Source organism: Ambystoma mexicanum, chromosome 2p (genome assembly GCF_040938575.1).
Source record: "Ambystoma mexicanum isolate Mex_15411 chromosome 2p, UKY_AmexF1_1, whole genome shotgun sequence".
In the NCBI taxonomy this organism is placed as follows: Eukaryota; Metazoa; Chordata; class Amphibia; order Caudata; family Ambystomatidae; genus Ambystoma; species Ambystoma mexicanum.
In genome coordinates, this window is record NC_090923.1 from 1,421,967,094 (window position 1) to 1,421,981,962 (window position 14,869).

The 14,869-nt window shown below is 44.5% G+C and overlaps 1 protein-coding gene across 8 annotated transcripts in view; it reads left to right on the forward strand.

The window, feature by feature from the left end:
- LOC138567574 (zinc finger protein 250-like) overlaps positions 1–14,869 on the forward strand; it is a 312,546-nt gene that overhangs the window by 105,460 nt on the left and 192,217 nt on the right. The window lies entirely within an intron of this gene.

The window sequence follows — 14,869 nt, forward strand, 5'->3', positions numbered from 1 at the left end:
AATCCAGGCTGAAGTTGGCAATAGATGCGCTAAGAATCTCACTAGGACTGGGGGGGCACCTCTGTTAAAAATCGATATCATATGCTGGGCACACAGTCGAGGGCTCAAATGTACTTTATTCAGAGGGTGTATTCAGACCCCCCAACTAAAAGAGAACCATTGGATGACCTCTTTGAATTTATTAATTACTCGGGGATCAAACCGCAGTCATCGGGTTTGTAGGTCGGACACTTCACCACTGCACTATATAACCTGATGAAAAATCACAAACCACTAAAGGTGAAATATCCAATTTCGGTACTGCAAGTTCCAGTGAAAACATTTGTATTGGTTCTTGGAGTACACGCACACCTTTTAACGTTTTCAGAAACACTATAGAAGAAAATATCCTGTCTTGGTTTTGTTTGTGTGTTGATTTTATGAAAGGCAAATGCTGTTCGTCCTGTTCAATTTTGGGGGTTATGCAAAGCCAATGTAATGAAATGTGCATACTTCACCTTGATATGCTAATTTCTGGTGACGTCGCATCCTATTGCGTTTGTTGAGTCCCCCCCCCCCCCCCACTTTACTTTTTAGGACTTGAACCCTGCGACAGTGGTTTGCAAAATGCTCTGCTTAAAATGAGTCACTGGGAGTCCACGGCAGGCGGGTAGAGCCGGCCAAGTGAAGGAAATCTGCATCACAGCCAACTCGCTGGTACGTTCTAACCGCCAGGTAACTACTGCTGCTCTTCCTGGGACTGTTTCATATCTTCTGTACTTTCTGGTAAACCTGCTTGCCAAACGAATTCAATAGCAACTTGCACCCTTCCTCTTCTCGTGGCTAGTCGCCTGGGACTGAGAAGTCAAAAAGTGGAGATTGCAGTTGAAAAGGCCCGCGTTAATATGGCAATAAAAAACACAGGCGATACCTCCTTACTACAAACTGCAGTTGTGAAATGTCCCCTTGCAGGAGGCACAGATGCCTTTTCGCTGGTACAGATTGAAATGCCCAGAGCACCTAGGACCCCGTATCACTCAGCGATCCAATGTGAGGACCTAATTGAATTGGGTGAATATACAGAATAAAAGGGAGCTGTGAAGAACCCCTGAAAATATACCAAGCTAGGGTCCAAAAACCTACACCCGCTTGAAACGAAAGAATGCTCCCTTACATACATCGCCCATAGCTGGTCTGCGTATTAAAGATTTGTTTCCTGCAACTCTTGCCAGCACTGAAATAAAATTCCTATCAGCCATGTGAGCTACTGTTACTATCGATCGGACGCATGTTCATGACCTTAGTATGATCGACTTCATTAACACTATTGTAACAAATGCAGCTGACACAGACCAGCCTAATGCAGAAGGTGGGCAAAGCGTCATTCAACAGACCTGTGGTGCCTCTTCTATGGGGTCACCGTCTGATTTAGCTGAAATCCTAGATGCAGACAAAAATATCCAGGCGCACCATGATGGATCTTCGTTTAAAACCACTTCACATAACAACTCCAACTCTCGTCTTCATTATACCCTGAGAGATGTAGATGACCAAATAAGGCTGACATCTTCTGCCATTTCAGCCTGAATGCTGTTCCGAGTTCCTTTGTCAACCTTTATGACAATGTCTGGGAAGAAGTAAGCGCCCATACGGATTGTCTGTTTGAAATCATTCGGAAATTGAAGTTGTTAAACACAAAACTTCCACTTCTCCGGCACCTTGTGACACAATTGCTGGGTGGCTTGGTTCTAAAAACATAGCAAGACCATGCAAGCATGATGGATTTATATGTTCCTGACCAGAATAGTATGGAAATCACGAACACACAAGGATTCACAGAATAATCGACATTACGACTCAAAATCCATCGATGAGGAAATCCACTCCCAATCTACAAGGCTTGTCTGGGACTGTCATGTTGAAACTAGCTTAAGCCTAAAAAAAACTCAATCCCTCCCCAAAAAATCTGTGAGCAACGAATACAGTTCAAGAAAGCACAGACCGGCACTCAGAAGTTTTTATGGTCTGCATTCAATGGAGCAAGCGGCACTGGCAGCAAAGACTGTCAAAGCCTCAAATCTCCCAAAATTGTGCTTACCTAAATCTAGGAGTGTGCAACCTAAAAAATTACTATCAGTTCGACATGTAATTTGTTAACCTTACCAACGGGACCCGGAAACCATATTGTAATGATGAGAAATCTGGGTTCTAAGAGCCCTTCTCCACCTAAAGACAGGGCCAAATTGGAAAAATACTCCACACAAATGAATGGTGAAAAGTAAAAGTGTATTAGAAGTGCCCTATTTGAGACACATGTTTCGGCGATAACTCTGCCTTTATCAATCTGCCTTATCCGTCCGACGCTCGAGGACAGATTCGCCTCTTGCGAGGTGGGATTTAACCCATGACCAGAGCAACCAGCAATTTCTAATGAGACAAACATTGAATGTCACATCCATTAGCCCTGATTGATAAAGGCATAGTTATCGCCAAAACACGTGTCTCAAATAGGGCACTTCTAATAAACTTTTACTTTTCACCATTCGTTTGTGTGGAGTATTTTTTTTCAATTTGGCGCTGTCTTTAGGTGGAGAAGGGCTCTTAGAACCCGGATTTCTCATCAGATTCAATTGGAGCAGGGGGATTTCTCCAATTCTCCACCCGGCAGTCGACACCCCCTTAAGCGCAGGACATAATTGGTTGATATTTAAAGACCCCCTTTTGCATGTTGATCAGATTGTAATGATGTTTTGAGAACTATAAAAAGTCCCCAAAAAAGACGGGAAAGAAAGATCTGAAGACGTAGTTGCCACAAGTGAAAATTATCGATTTGACATCTGCAGAGAAAACATCTAAGAGGTTGATGTTAGGAAAGATTTCGTAATTGTAGGTAATTTTCCTTCCATGTGGCAACCCCTAAACTTTTTGCTGTTGTTTTTCACCTTGTTCTTGACTTTGCCAGAGAAGTGCAGCCTTCTGCCGCACTCCTCTGGGCTTTCGCTCCTTTCTTACGGGGAAACTGACATGCCCTTAAGACAGTCAGTACCGGGGAACGCTGTTTCCCATAGTTTCTTTTATCATGTTGCGGCTTTAGTGCAACATGACACAAGAGGGCACTGTAAGCTAAGTTACAGCTCTCTTGGGTCTCTAGCCTTCTACAGGCCCTAGATACTTGTTTAGGATTGTATTTGATCGGTGTAAGTGATTCAGGGACGGGAATGGTGGCAGCGATCGTTTCTTTGTATTTTGAGCTCCTTTTGGCGTTCTAAGCGCGTTTTCTGCGCTTCACCCAAAATGGTGGCCTGGCTCCCAAAATGGCCAGACCACGAGGCTCCTTTGTCCTGTCCGCTGACCGTCTTGCTCCCTTCACCTTCCCCAGGTCGAGCCGACCCGGGGCCTTCCTTATTTGGGCATGTACTTTCCCGCGAAACACGGATGCTTTCGCGGGCTTCTACATGTCTTTTGTGTGCCTCCAGGGTGTGGGCTGGGATGTCTGGTCCCAATACACATCCTGGGTGCCAGAGAGTCTAGGGTGGTGTGAATGCCTGGGACCACCGTGGTCCGTGATTGGTCCACGAATGGTGTGAGTGTTGATGAGCGGATCTCCCATTGGGTCCCCTCCGTTTTGGCGCGAAGGGAACCGTGGATAAGAGGGGGCTGGAAACACCACTACCATGTCGATCTCCTGAGTTCTCACGAACGAAGGAATACAGGAGCCAAGTATCCTGCAACCAAGAGGCTGGACCGAGGAATCGCTGGTGACCCGCTGAAGGACTCCTCCCTTGCACTGCTGTCGTCCTGTGAAACCCCTTCCTCCTTTGATCGAACCAGAAGGCCTGTACTGGTGCTTCGAACTTTGGAATAGCAAGAACAGCTATTCTCGGCGACTTCATCATCTCCTGCCAGTAAGACTTCGGAAGCGTCTCTGGGCCATCCAGTTGACTGACCAGCTTACACGGGAGTCCTGCTCTGTAACCGCCGCCAGGTTGTGTAGTATCTCGAGTCCTTGTCACTCTCACACACTTCGTACACTTGGCGTTCCCAAGTCTGAAGTGAGTAGTGTACATTTGGCTCAGATACACACGGCCGCTCCGTTGCCCTGCTGTGGTGACAAAACTGTGCAGGTTTCTTCGATTGGGACGTCTTTTTTCTCTACACGACGACGAGGCATTCCCGGCTCTTCTGAACCTGCCAGCTGCTGAAACTAACGTGGAGAAGCCTGGGTCTGCTTGCATCGGGGACCGGTGAGTAGTATAGCTAGGATCTGGTCGCCCTCCTGCAGTAGCCCATTGCTTTTCCCCGCTGTGTAAAAACAGCACCCTTTTGTCCGTACTCGCGCTCTGCTTCTGCTCACTGTGGAGGCTGCGCTTGAGTCGCGGAACCTGTTCTTCTTCTGTTGTGCACTAACCCGAACTGCCTGACTTCCTCCGAAGAGCTTCTCCTTTTGCCCGTTGGCACCAGCGTGTGCAGGTACTTTGAGCACAAGGCTCCACTCTTCGCAGGGCTCGGACTTCCATCTAGTTAGGTGCCTCTGAAGGCGAATTGAGTCTAAAGCATTATCGCACTGCCTGTTTTCTTTCTCTTTCAGGTGGACTACACATTTCGTGAATATAACGCTTGCGACTGTCGTATTTGTATATATATTGTTTTGATATGGTATGTGTTGGTTTACCATTGTGATATTGTGATTTTCTCGCTACGGTCATTGTTTTAAAGGCCTTAAAATAAATGTGTATATATTTTTTATATAACACCTGTTTGGAGTAGTTTGTAAGTGATCTTGCTTTGTGTGCTCATTGCGGGCTTTCAGTCACCCTCACCCCTCTTGAGACCTAGTCTTGACCGCCGCGATCGCTACCTTGATTGGTCTGGCTCGTCCAGAGGTTACCCTGTTCCAAGTAATTAGGTTGGCCTTCTGAACTTCTGCGCCACCAGGACAGAGTTCAGAAATCCGTCTTAACAGTTGACCCCCTCTGAACTAATGGTCTGCCAAATGGGTTCGAACTTTGATCAAATAAAGCAAGAACCCAAACAGTTGCACTTGTCTCTGCCAGGAAATTATAACGCCCAAGTCAATGCCCCTGATGGAACTTGGCAATTTTAATCCCCTACCAACCCAAATGAGCGAGGGTAGTTTACCTTATGGATACCAACAACCTGAGTGTATGAAACATGCCCCTCAGACTTATTGTCAAGTTCTTAGAAGTGGACTTCATTTATGAGCCAATCGCACGTGTGGAGGGAACGGGGAAGCTGTTGTTGTGAGTCAAGGAAGAGAGATGCTCACAGGACCAAAAGAGACTTGTCGTCTGGTTTCATCTTATAGACGGACAAGTAATCCATCTGATATAAGTTCAGTTGGTAACCGTGCTCAGAGCGCCGACAGCAATGGGGAAAATGTGCCTTTCTTAACAACTTTAAACACCTTGAGGTCAAAATTCGTGATGGAGGACATCTTCAAATTAAAATCTGAGCACCTAGCCAACTCGTCAAGCTCAGACCAGTCAATGCAAACCCATTCCAGTAAGAAATGTGAATGCCCTTGAGCACAAGTGTACTTTACAGGGTCCTCAGTCCTTTAATTCTTCTAAAATTGAAGGGGCCTAACCGACTTATCTAAAGCTAGAATACGTTCCTGACTCCCGTCTGTGTCCAGGTCTAGTATTGAATCGTAGCAATATCTACTCAAGGACATTTCTGCATTATCCTTGATATCAACCAAAGACATCACCAAAGTGAAACTAAATGATCATAACAGTCTGAACATGGCAGTAATAAATGTTTCATCATTAGTAGTTTATCACATGTTGTTAAATGAGAGTGCTTCACTGGAAGAGCTGGGGATTCAAATTACACTGTGCTCAAATCCAAACGGTGCCTGTATTTGAATAACTGGAAAAAAAGATTTACTAGGTAAACTAACTTATGGTGGACGGAATGGAGAGCATTGGTCAGAGTCTAAGGAGGGGCAAATATTGCAGTCAGCACACCTATCCATCTGCGACGAGTCGACAATTCTGGTAACCTGCTAAAAGACTCTAAAGAACTTGCTAATTTGATATATGAAAAAACTCTTATTAGCTGACGATTCTCGAAGTTTGCCGGGAAGCCCTAAGCCCGACTAAAGCTCACATTTGCTTCATGGAACATCAGCGGGTTTTGTAAGCTACTGCTTTACTCCCACTCTTTCGAGTCCTTAAGCACGTACGATATAGTATGTATGCAAGACACTAATGCCATGAAGCTGCTCCTCTGGGATGGATATTTTACTATTTATCACGGAGACTTGAGCTCTAATGGAGGTAGACCTTATGGTGGCCTTTGCATTGCCCTGAGACATGGTTTGGGACTTGACAGGGCTTTGTTTAATGATACCACTAGAAGGTTACTTGCTGTCGATATTACATCTCAATTTGGGCCAACTAATTAATATTTATTGGAATCCAGCACACTTAATGTTGACTTCATGCTTGCAAGCTTTATAATTAATCATTGAACTGTATAAAATGAAATATCCAAATTCTGAAATGATCTTAGTAGGCTATCTGAACTCCCATAGTCTGGATATAGATGTATTACCAGACACTGACCAGGAGAAACGGAGCATCCATCAACTTCAATTACATTTACTAGGTTGAAAATGGATGGAATTCTGGGAGGGTTGGGGGCTGCATGTGCTTGAATGGTCAGACTCCTGGGGATGTCCCACCAAGACCTACTTGACACAGAGACGAACTTACATCATGGATCGACTATTGTAGCCTCGGAGAACATTTTTAAAGAAAGTACATATTTTGAGATTATACACTCGAATTATAGTGAGCATGATATTTTGGCCCTAAACAATGACATTTTTAGTTTGATCTCAAATTAACCCCCTTTGTAAAAATCTAGTGGCGGATGCTGGTAAAAATAGGCTTGGTTGGAACCCAAGGAGTCTTGACTATTCAGTAATTACATCAAACGATTCTGGTCTACCACCACCCTACTGGATAAGTTGGAAGCCCTCACTATTGAGAACTTCCACTTTCTAGTCGGCAATGGTATGCCTAAATGTTCTTCAACGTACCCCAAAACATACAGCTCCAGCCATCCGTATTCTTTTGATAGGGAGGTTCAAGTAAGGAAGAACCCTATGCGAAAGATGCTAAGAAAAATCAAAGTGAATATATAATTGGTTATTTATAATGCGTGTAATACCCAGAGGTTTCTAAGCGTGGACCCGGGGTTCCAGCCTGTGTTGCTGCGTCGTCTTGCTTCCAAGGCGAGCGCGTTGCCCCTGAGCTATCCTCCCGAGACTGACTGGGCTAAGTGCCCAAGACCAAATTAACTTGATTTAAAAAGAGAAGCAGAGATGCAATAATTGGATCATAGCACATACACATCTTAATTCAGAAAGAAGGGGAAAGGATGCCAAATTCAATATTGGACCCGTCAAGTCAAACCTTTTCATCTATAGTAGACAATCTGGGGTCACTGTGCAAGAGATAACTAACCCAAATTCAGCGGCAACTTGAGAACTTTATTTTGAGGACCTGTTTAAAAAGCCCCAAGGTGCAGCCTTCAACCTTGGATATAGTGGCCAATGTGAATTGGATATCTCCCGGGGAACACTACTCACCATAATAAATCTGGCTCAAATTCTCGAGTTCCCGGTCCCAACGGCCTCTGTAATGCCATTATGAAACGTGACCCTGATCTTTGGGCCACTACGTTGCACACTTTGTTCCAGGCTATCCTGAAAGCGAAAATATTACAAAAATCATGGGAGACCGCTATGATTATCCCCATTTTTAAAAAAGGCAGCCGCATGGACCCGAGGAATTACCGCCCATAGGATTGTAATGTTGAAAGCAAAATCTTCGCTAAATGTGTTTTTAAAAAACCTCAAATATTGGATTTCCCTCAGAGGGAGATTCTCCAAATTCCAAACGGGCTTTAGGAAAGCTAGTGGCACTGATGCGAGTTGATTACTGATCCAGTCCCTCACTGATCTGTCCTGCTGCAAAGGGAGTGACCCTGTCTATATGGCTTGTGTAGATCTGTCCCAAGCCTTTGATATGGGTGAAACATTTAGAGTGAGGTATTTCCAAGGACTTACTAGATGTTCTCATTCACCTACATGCCAACACTACAGTAAGAGCGAGATTGAGCAACAAGGGTGATGTACCCAACCCAATTAAGATAGCCCGCGGAGTAAGACAGGGATGCGCATTTGCAGCATGCTTCTTTAATCTTTATTTTGCAGATTTGGGAGATTTCCTGGGTGATACTGGTTTAGCCGCGACGAGGATAGAGGGTGATCCCTGGTCTTGGGAGGTATATGCGGATGATGTTCTCCTCTTAGATAGGACGCCCGTGGGGCTACAGAAGCGTCTAACCCAATTTGACATCTATGTGGCCATAAATAGGTTAGCAATGAATCCATCCAAAGCCATGGTAATGTCCTTCAATGGTGGGGGGGAAAAAGCCTCTATCTTCATTTGGCGATTAGACCAAACTGCGTTGGGGGTTTCTCAGTCAACAAAATACCTCGGCATATCCTTAGTAAGGCCTGTAGATATAAAGACTAGGAGAGAACTCCTTTGGGCACAATTCACAGCCTAAATGAAACCTCTTAAGTGCATATATGGTCACTTCACCATTCTCCCCCTGGTAAAAGTGTACAAGAATAAGAAACGGGGTAGCAAATGAAAGAATTGATCTGAGTAAATTGGAAGGATTGATCTGGTGAAGAGAATAAGGCCTTCCTAATTGCGTTCCTGCTATCATTTTGCTCTTTGCGCTTGATTTAAGCTCTTTACAGTGTAGTACACATACAAAAAACAGTGTAGTACACATACAAAAAACTGTTTTTTATATAGAAAACTGATGTGGGCTTGCTATATATGTTCATGGGGAAGAATATTGCTGTCAACTAAGGGGCAGATTGCCTCATTAGGGGACAACTGTACCAACATAATGGCGTGTTATGGGATAGATGCAGAAACCCTCTTCCAGAACCCAACAAAGCTAAAGTGAAAATCCCTGAGGTGGATTGGATTATAACCAGTTATGCTAGGTCGATCTATTCCTCATATACAGACATTAATCAGTAGCCAAAGAAACGTGGAGGCATTTTAAATGATCTTATAATATGCCCTGACTCCCATCTAAGAGATAACCTTATGTTCAATCTCTTACCTACAAAAGAAAAACGCAATAAAAGAGGGACAATAGATAACTCTGTCGTTTTTGTGCATTAGAAGTGGAATCATTAAAGCCCCTGTTGATTGAATGTCGAACTGCAAACATTGAGAATAAAATTATTTGGTACTTTTGTACATCGATTAACATTATATGAAGAGCACTTTTGGCAGTACCTTTTGAAGGAAGAGTAACTCCCCTTCTGATTATAATTGGTACATTTATGAAATATGTGAATCTGTAGCCTTGATACTTTTGATCTTTTATGATTGTATCCATACCAGAATCATGAAATGTTTTTAATATTTCTCTTATCAAACATGTGTATTGATGTATTGAAAGTTTTTTTTCCTTTTTTCTCTTTTAATCTTTTGATATGTTTTTACAAGGTTTAAATAAACCATGTACAATTAAAAAAAAATTACAAAAACATATTTTCATAGAGGATGAGGCTTTTTAAATTTAGACAACGTTTCATTTCTTTATTCTGTGTTACATTTTATGTGGGAATATCCCACACAAAAGCTTTGCCATTCTTGTGCTGCTTTCCATGAGACCAGGGAGGTGAGTCCACTACCGGATAGCCCCCCTCTGAAAAACTTTCTTGTCAGCTGCCAGTAACATTCGGCTTCAGGGAAACCCATCTGAACAAGCCACTGTGTGCTTTAGTAACATTGGACACAACATTCAACTTGAAAAAATGTCAGATAAAAATTGCTGAAAAGAAAGTGAGGTGAGCGAGTAATGTTGATTGCTCAATAGTTGAAAGCCAACCAACTGGGATGCAGAAGATTAAACTGGCAAGGTAGAATGCTCAAAATAACGAAAGAAAAATGTTTTTTATAATACTTTGCTGGGGAGAACCAAGAAGTCTAACATAAAAATTGAAGGAGGACTACAGAAGATGTGCTACCCAGGAAGTTTGAATCAGCTAGGAGGTGGAAGCTGACGATCTGGCCAGGTGGTGTACACAGGAGGCATGGAGAGAGCTGAGCCTTGCAGGGGACGAGAAGCCTGTGTGAAGGCGACCCGAGTGAGTGGTGGCGTGACCCGCGCAAGGTGGACTGTCCAGTCCAGAAACGAGGTTGAGACCGCTGCAGCATTGGCTCAGCGGAGCCACAAAGAAGAACCAAGAAGAGTTGGAGTGAACGTCGGAGCCACTCCACTCCGAACATTGTCCTGAGCCTGGAGAAAGATCCGGTGAAGTTAGCCCATGAGAAAGAAGGTAACAGAAGCAGCGGGAGACAAGCAGATCCAGAGCGCACACAGCCTATTCGTCCCATTGAGCGGAAAAGTATCCATAAAAGTGAGAATAACTCCGGGACTTGGTTTACTCGTCCCAGTTAATCATCAAATACCCACGAGATGGAGAATTACAGCTGAACCTGTTTTACTCATTGCAACAATACAGAAATTGAACCAACGGAGCACACTGTTGTTTGCGCTACTATATTCGTTCCAATCAGGCAATGAGAAATTTGATATGAAACCTATTGTTCATGCGGAAGTGAGCAACCAGAGGAATACAGAGAACCAAGATCATGTAAAGGAGGATTTCAGTTCCCCAAAAGTATTGGGCAAAAGGGAGCTTTAAAGAGACGCTTCAAGAAATCGCAGTACAAAAGGGTCAACCCAAACACAGCGAGCAGACAAAGTTTATCTACAGAAGGACAAGGGACACCAGAAAGGTGGAAAAGTCCTTAAGAGGAACCGAACAAGTTGAGCCAAGAACGATCTAAAAATCTAGTTTTTAGGACTGGAAAAGCTTGGCCAGGAGAAGGGAGTCGTTCTCTTGTCCGTTTTTTGTTTTCTCTTGGTGTGGCCAGTATAGATTAGCTTTCAGACAGAGGACAGACAGTTTACTTTTTGGACTTCACTACGGACGACAAGAACACTAGTTTGTTTTGTTAGTAGGAAACGCCATAGAATAGGGATAGAAATGCCTTTTTCTTGTAATTTTAAATAAATAAATCACTTGCTAACCATGCCAAAACAGGTCTGTCCTACCACAATAGACACAAGATTTCTGATACACTATGCCCTACTTTGGACCTTTGACGTTCAAGGCCACTGCATAAAGTACAAAAAGATGACCTGCCGCTATGATCTGTCACATACGGCTTTTAGACAGTGTTTAGATCCCCGAATGACTAAGGACGCAGGCATCATATATAGGTTTTTTTTAGGCAGGGAAAGGGGGTGGAATTTCTGATTGGTACCCATTATCGAACAAGAGGAATGACCACCCTAGCGCATCATGGAGGCAGCAGAAAGATGCAGAAACCTCTGACAATGTGTTAGATCTAACACATGGGTGCACAGTGTTTTTCATAGTTTGGTGGGGCATTACAGTCTCTGCAAGTAATGATTTTGCTGGGGCTGCCAAGAAGATGCTAATACACATTGTAATTGGAAAACTGGATTCTGGTTCCAACATTATAAAATGAAGACCACTGTATAAGTGAAAAACCTTGCTGCATAGGGAAGGCGTGAAAAGCATATCCTTTCCATCTCAAACTGTCAATGTTTATATGATGGGATACACAAGTGTTTCAAGACCTGACAATGCAATGGGGTGACAGAGGGAGGACAAAACAACAGCGATCTTATCTTACTAGGCCTAGTGACATTCAGATCAAGCAAGTGCAGGGGAACGTGGAGGGAAGAAGTGCCAGGGGGGATGGACAAGTGCAGGACAAAGGAAACCACAGGAAACGGCAAGTAGTGCAGCCAATGGGTGGCAAGTGCAGGTACTCAAATGTGCAGACAACAAGTGTCTAAGTGCAGGAGCGGGGACTGTAGGGTTACATATTCAGACCACAAGTGCAGGGGGTTCCAAGAGGAAGTGCAGGTTTACAGCTAGGGACCTGGGCCTGAATTCAGAGGGTAACAAGTCCATGGATGGGTGACCAGTCCATGGATCAGACTGGGAGATCAGCAGGAGAGAGGAAGAGAGCAGGCGTAAGCAAAGAGGAAGGTCTTGAAGTGCTTCCGGAACCGGAGATGGTTCTGCTCAAGTTTCAGGGAGGCTGTCCAGAGGGAGGCACCAGCTGAAGAAAGAGATCTCCCAACTCGTTGCTTGGAGAAGCGACTGACCCTCAAGGAGTTGGAGGAGCGGTAAGCTCGGGTAGGAAGATATTTCGTTAGAGAGTTGGAGGTATTGCGGTGCCCAGCCCCAGAAAGCCTTGTGGACGATGCTGAGTGTCTTGAACTTGATTCTTGCCGCCACTGGGATTCAATGAAGAGATTTCAGTGCTGAAGGCCAAGGACAAATCTCGAAGTCCTGTTCTGGATGAGTTGTAGAGGACAGAGAGTAGAGGCAGGTAGATTTAGAAAGAGACTCTTGAAGTAGCTCATCCTAGAGTGAACCAGAGCTCTGGAGACAGTGAGCTTCTTGGGCAAAGTGAGGAAAGGAAGAATGCCTCTGAGGAGGTGCAGCTGGTGGTTTGACTTATTGGAGATGTCAGAGATGTGAGGAGAGAAGGAGAATGTGCAGTTGAAGATGACTCGGAGGTTTTTGGCCTCACAGGTAGGAGCAGGGAGTGGGCGGCCTCTGTCTTATTGGCATTAAGGCAGAGATAATTGGCGGCACACCACTGCTGGATTGCGGACAAACGAGAGGTGGCTGACGGGCGCCTGAGAGAGAGCGGAGTATCACCTGCATAGCACTGAAAGTTGGAGTAGAGAGCAGCTATGCGGTGGACGAGAGGTGCCAGGTATATGAGGAGGGGGGGGTGGTTAGGAGGGAGATGGATAGATATGGTTAGCCAGTAAATGCACAGCCCTCTCGTAGCTGGTGCTTAAGGGTGAGAAAACTGGCTTGTTTCCTTCAATGGTAACAAAAACGCACAATATTCACGGGGTGTAGCACTAAAAAAAAAACATGAATGTGTACCGCAGAGATGCAGTCTGGAATGTGGGCCCTCTTCTTAGAGAAGATGGACAGTCTGTATTGCCTTTGGAGTAGTACAGACCGCATGGGCAGCAGAAATGAGTGTTAAAAACCTAATGGGTACAGAAATTGAAAGCTACATCTACACCTCCCACGTTGTTTGCCTCCCTTGTATCTCTGCTTCCCTCATCGTGTCCTATTCCCCCTCACGCCCCATGATTTGTAAAGCACTCCACTGCTTCCCAAAGCTAGGTCTGCGCTGAATAATGATACACCTTGCTCTTGTCACTGCCCTCACTTGCCGCGGTTGTATATTCAAGGTTTTGCAAAAGAATTTCCATGCAGCATACCCACCTGCAACCAAGACTTGGCCTCCTAACCGCTTATGCTTAAATAATGCCAGAGCAATGTTTCCTTTCACAGTGGACCTCCAAGGTTGAGGCAAGTTGTAGTTTCAGTAGGTACCTGTATGCTATGAGAGTTAGTCAACCCCAACATTTTAAAGTGGATTCTTCACTGTCTGGGTGCCCATATGGGGATTGGAGTGCAGGAGTAGAGTAAGAAGATTTCTTTTCAAGCCAAGGATGTCTGGCTTCATGTTTTGGTTACTAATTAAACATTCACCTCCGACATCTGTGTGCAGGCCTACACACATTTGATTTCTTGCAGTCGACTTGGCTCTCCATCCGTCAGAACTTGATAAACCGAGTACCTTCAGATCTTCTGTCTCTTTCCTGTGAATGAAAGTTTGGAACACTATGCGCAGGGGGCTCAGTGCTGAGGACGCTCACCTGGTCTTCAGAAAATCTCTAAAAACGACTGTTCATTAGTCTGCAAAAGGCAATCCAGCATGACACCCTCTGAAGACCAGACCAAGCCGAGCTTTCAGTCTCTATTGCAAGTCGCTGAAGAGTTCTGCGACTATATAGTAGTAGGGGGTAGTTTTATTCCGTATATAAAAGCCTGTAAATAATGTTCTAATACAAGACACAGAATATCCTTATAAAATCATGTAATTGTGCTTTTCTATATGGTATGAACTTCCCCCACCGTACGTTATACGGATATTCCAAGTCACCACAGAGTTTAGTGAACAAATGGAGGAAGAAGGTCAATTTCCTTTATACAGTTACGGATCTCCAAGATGACTTGCAATATCTTTTTTTACATTTTCCCCTGGAGAAGTTTTGTATGAAAAATCTGGCACACATTTTGGAGGCTCTCTAGGTCGGGATTGGCTAACATCTGTGGATCTTCAGGGCACCTATTTTCACATCAGTTGAAACTATACAAACGGATGCCTTCCATTTGCTTTGAATGTGGCTCCCAGGATGTTCCCTTAAGTACAAGGCCATTTCAAAAACAAAGATCTGATCCTCTAGGTACGTATACACGCACCACTTTGGTGGGAATCTGCTGCAGGCAGATTCAGAATGCAGTGATGACCTACAACAATAATTCAGGTCTCCCTGGACACACAATGTTTCGGCTTCATAAAAACACAAAGCACACCACCTCCGCCATCGGAATGCAGTGACAACCTATGACAAAATTCGGTCTAGCTGGACACGTAGCAAGTTTCTTGCTCTCGCACTCTCCTGACCACCTCAGCACCCATCCACATGCATAACTTTCATGGGTAGCTTACGGAAACTCAGCAAGCCCACCCCTGTCTTGGCCAAATGCATGCATTCTAATCATTCTGACAATGTTCCCATACCTTGAACTTTGGTCCCCCGAGGGAGAACGCACAGCTCACCCTGCATTGCTCTCTTGCCCTCAGGGATCGCTCACTTCTTTTCCCTGTCCACT